This window comes from Lutra lutra, chromosome 11 (genome assembly GCF_902655055.1).
Source record: "Lutra lutra chromosome 11, mLutLut1.2, whole genome shotgun sequence".
NCBI lineage: Eukaryota > Metazoa > Chordata > Mammalia > Carnivora > Mustelidae > Lutra > Lutra lutra.
Window position 1 is genome coordinate 72,282,588 of NC_062288.1, and position 5,266 is coordinate 72,287,853.

Consider the following 5,266-nt stretch of genomic DNA (forward strand, 5'->3'; position numbering starts at 1 on the left):
TTATTAATGACTTATTAGGGATGGAGTGATGACAAACTAGGTTATCTTGTTATAGATTCAGTGATATAAAACATAACTTTTACAATTTGTACTATATACTAACATAAAATTCTTACTTTTTCCATCTTGCTATAATTCTGCTCAGAAAAATTTTGCTAACCTCCAAGATTCTACAGTGAAATCATTACCTTGATATTAAAGGAATTTATATTACTATTTGCCTAACCTGTATTTTCTATTCAAATTTTGACCATATTCCTACATAAATTCTTCCAAGTAGTCATATTTATTTGTTAACTTCTCAACATTCAATCTTTTCATTTCTAGTTTCCCAGTTCATCATCCTTGGTGAATCAGGTGTAGAGACTGGAAGTTCAGCACCATGGATAATTTTTGTAGTATTGAAGTCAGCAGCTTCCTTTGACACAGAGTGAGCCTTGCCAGTCTACCCACTGCAGAATCTGCCCAGCTCTTACAAGTGCCATGTCTGCTTCCTCCAGAGTCACTGCTATAAAGAAAGTGGTTCAGTAGTTCTAGCTGGAAACCAGACTCAGCCACATGAAGGTTTCTCAGGCAGCTGCAGATTTGAAACAATTCTGCCTGTAGAATGCTCAACATGACCCCAGGTGACTAGAGTATCTTCAGGTAGGAATTCCTTAAGACTCCAGAAAGTCTGTTCCTTTTTGTAGCAAAACAAATCTTTGGATGGTTTTCTAAACCACTTTTTATGAACCAGTGAGTATTCAAAAGAGAACTGAATTTGAGACCTATACAAATCTTATCCCTGTAACACATACCATACTATATTAAGTCCTGCTTTTGTCAGTGCTTCACATCTACTTCTCTGAATCTTCATAAATTTCTATTTCACAAGGCTAATTATTTTATATACACTGGCAGCAGTATACAATAAAATACCTAGTGAAAAAAAAGTCATCCTTAATAACTCTGCTCTTTCTAAAAAAGTTTATTACAGTATAATTAACATACAGTGTTATATTAGTTTTAAGTATACAATATAATGATTCAGTAATTCTATACATTGCTTAGTGCTCATCAAGATAAGTGTATTCTTAATGTCCTTTATCTATTGCAACCATTCCTCCACCCACCTCCCCTCTGGCAACTACCAGTTTGTTCTTTGTTTTTAAGAATCTAGTTTCCTTTTTCTTTTTTTTTTGTTTGTTTTGTTTCTTAAATTCTGCATATTAATTCCACATAATTAATTCCACGTATTTGTCTTTCTCTGGTTGACTTATCACAGTTAGCATTATATCTTCTAGGTCCATCCATGTTGTTACAAATGAGACCTTTCAGTCCAGAATTTTTGTGGATCCCCCAAAGTCCAATTTATGCTCTTATCTTTGACATGTTTAATTCATGAATGTCAAGGAAAATGTTTTTTCTTAGGTATTTGCTTTCCAACTAGTGCTAGCAATAATGCATCTCTTTTACATACATATTCTCTTTATCTGCATTATAGTCTCTAATATTTTTGACAGAGATCTATAGATTAAAAGCCTTATTAATTTATTGGGAGAGTCTGACTACATATGTGTATATTGGACATAACTGAATCCATTTTCCCTGTTTCAAGATGAAGAATTTACCTAGATAGTTTTTTTTAGCTTTCTGGTTTGTATTTATATCTAACCTGGCTGCATCTGTATTTGTAGTCAGTTCTGCTTAACTAAGTTACTCTTTACATTTTTTTCCTGTCTCCTGATTTCTCTCTCTTTTTTTTTCTATACTGTTTACTTTATCCCCTTTACTGAGACATGTGTCCACTTATTTTCTCTTTTCCCAGTCATCCTTTCAGTTATCACAAATTAGCATTCAGGAACAGGTTTTGACATCAAAAATTATCATGGTCTTCCTATAGTCAGAGTTGTATAAGGAAAATAAAGATTTAAAATTTATACATTTTAAACTACTTTACATTAGCAATACCAAGGATATTAAAGAAATATAGTGCATGACTTACTGTTGAATAACTTGCAAACTAACCAGAAATGTAAGGAAGCTGTCTTTTCCCTTTTAAAGGTGGTTTCTTCTTAGGGTGGGGGCCTCTTGCCTCTGCCTGCCTTTCTTCCAGCTATCCTCCATCAACCTTAGAGTCTTGACCTGAGCTGAAACTAAGAATCAATGCTTAACCGACTTTGCCACCCAGGCATCCCAACATTCAGACTTTAAAACCAAAGCCTCTATATAGGATTTCATCTGTTGACAGGAAAGAGTACAACTCTGTTCTCATCATCTTCCCCTGTCCTACCTCACCCCTACTCCTTGATCATAGGACAAAAGGGATCCTAAGGTTCAGGGCTTCCTTTCAACAAATATGAAAACTGTGTAAGGAGAGGTTTAGTTCTTCTCAGGCTGATATGAGATGTTTACTACAGTTGGACTACAAGTTGATTTAAGTGTGAAAGGTCTTCCTTGGAGAATCAGTCTTTTGTGTAGGATCTTTCTATATATAATCCTCCCACCAACTTGGATAGGGCTTTCTGTTTGAGAGGTCATTTCTTTACGTCAGGGATTATGTAGCATAGATATATTTTCAAATTGTTTACCCTTACCTTCTCCATGGTTTTTCTTTATGTAATATTTCCCTTGCATATTTATCCACTATTGGGCAAATATCTGGATAGGCAGGCCTCTGAACACATTGCTCAGGCAAGACATTACAAGATAGTTGATGATTCATTTTTATTATCACTGATAAGTTTATGCTTGCAACTAACATGTCTTATGGTTGAGTTTTTTAAAAAGCCTTATATAGGGAAAGTATTTATAAAAAACATAGGCATACATTTAAATTTGAACTTTTTGAAAAGATCTTAGTATTTAATACATGAGGTGATGTAAACTATTAAACTTAGAGTCAGCAGATATAAAATTAGTTCCACACAGTAGCTCATCTTCATCTGAATGCCATATGAGTGACATAATGTGTAAATGATTTTAAACTGTAGAGTGCCATAAAATGTGAAACACTGAAATTATTGCTGGCCAATGATAGTAATACATTTTTGTTCAGACCAGACTATTTAGAGCAAAGTACAGTGGTAAGATTTAGGAAAGTTTCATTATGGAAATGCATCTTGATATAGGCTCCAAAGAAAATTAGAGCTGAATAAATCTAATTGGAGAAAGAACAGTTTTAAAGGTGGAGGAAGCTGGATGATCACAGCCTCATATTGGGGAACAGTAAGATAAATGATCAGATTGGGGAACAGCAGATTGGGGAACAGCAAGATAAATGGTCAGTTGGTATGAAGAACATGCTGAAAGAAGTAAGAAAACATGCTTACCTGTGATTAAAAAGATCTTCTTCCTAGAGATATTATAAAGATACATTAGATTGATAATCTAATGTAACCCTAAAAGAGGGTTATATGAAATATATATTAAATTGCTCCTAATATCAACTATCAGTTAACATTTTAAAATTTTTTAAGTACGAGGGGCTAGTTTCATCCACTGCCTCTTGTAGCACTTTTAACAACCCTAGAATGAAAAGTATATTATTTTTCCAGAATCACATATAGACTGAAGCTTAAATATATTGGTTAACTAGCTTAATGACAAAAATGTTTAGGTATAGAATTCAGGTTTGAAATCTGGCATTTTTGGTTTGGAGTACAGATTCTCTCTGTTTTTTTTTTTTTTTTTTCCCTTTGCTCATTTTTAAAAATGTCAATTCCAGTGTAGCTAACATACAGTGTTATGTTAGTTTCAGGTATAACGGATAGTGATTCAACAGTTTCATATACTACTCAGTGTTCATCAAGATAATTGTAGAGTACAGACTCTTAATCATAAAGCCATACTGGCTCTCTTGGCCAAAAGACTAAATGATAATATGCAGAAATAATGAATAATTAGCCTCCAAAACTCACACAGCTTTAATAATTTTTAAGATAAAATATTACACATGCAGAAACAACAATATAGAATATTTTCAATCACAGGCTCAAGAAATTTTAATATTGTAACGACATTTGTTTTACATCACTAAAGAAAATATTGTAGTTGTAGTTATTGCCTTCTGTGAATTCTTTCTGATCCTAATTTCCTCACTTCCTAGAAGGAAAAACTACCAAGAATTCGGTATCTATTAGTCCCATGCAAGATTATTATTATTTTTTTTTAGATTTTTTTTATTTGTTTATTTGACAGATAGAAATTACAAGTAGGGGGACGCCTGGGTGGCTCAGTTGGTTAAGCAGCTGCCTTCGGCTCAGGTCATGATCCCAGCGTCCTGGGATCGAGTCCCACATCGGGCTCCTTGCTCATCAGGGAGCCTGCTTCTCCCTCTGCCTCTGCCTGCCATTCTGTCTGCCTGTGCTCGCTCTCTCTCCCTCTCTCTCTGACAAATAAATAAAATCTTAAAAAAAAAAAAAAAGAAATTACAAGTAGGCAAAGAGGCAGGCAGAGAGAGAGGAGGAAGCAGGCTCCCCGCAGAGCAGAGAGCCGGACGTGGGGCTCAATCCCAGGACCCTGGGATCATGACCTGAGCTGAAGGCAGAGGCTTTAACCCACTGAGCCACCCAGGTGCCCCTGCAAGATTATTTTTAAAAAATAAATTTATCCCATAGTCTATTGTCTTAAAATAATATATGATTTTTTACAAGTTTTAAATGTTATGTGAATGCATGCTAAATTCAAAATATTTTTGAGGTTAATACCTGATTATGTATATATATAACTCTTGTTCATTCATTTTAACTTATGTAGAGTCTTCTATTTTATGAATGGGCCACAATTTCCCTAATCACTCACCTCTAATGGATAACTAAACTGATTTCAATTTTTCTATTTTATAAATAATGCTGTCATGCATACAAGGATTAAAATATCTTCAGATTGGGTTACTACCATTCTGTATGTAGGGAGATTAGAAGTTGCCACTCTATCCTAACAAGAAGTAAAAAGCCGAACAGACTGCCATCAGGAACTCTTCTTGGATTTTTAAGAGTGGAGAACACAGACCAAATCACTGTTCCTCATGATTGTGCTCCCAAGATTGGATAGACAGACAGGTAGATACAGGGATCATGGCTTCCCAGAGCAGGGACTTACCAATGAAAAGTGTTAGGATAGGAAACCTGAGCTGTAATTGACAAATTGCTGGAGGCTCAGTGTGGACAACTCTGAGAGTTAAAAAGTCCAGTTGGAACCTGTCACGGGGGACCTCTACCTCTATGCCATTGTGAGTATTACTTCCAGAAGTTTGACCAGGTTTTCAACAGTAAATGGGAGAGAA

General features: G+C 35.0%; 1 pseudogene; it reads left to right on the forward strand.

The window, feature by feature from the left end:
* Window positions 1-483: 483 nt before the first annotated feature.
* On the forward strand, window positions 484-689 carry LOC125081267 (guanine nucleotide-binding protein G(I)/G(S)/G(O) subunit gamma-5-like; annotated as a pseudogene).
* The last annotated feature ends 4,577 nt before the right edge of the window (window positions 690-5,266 follow it).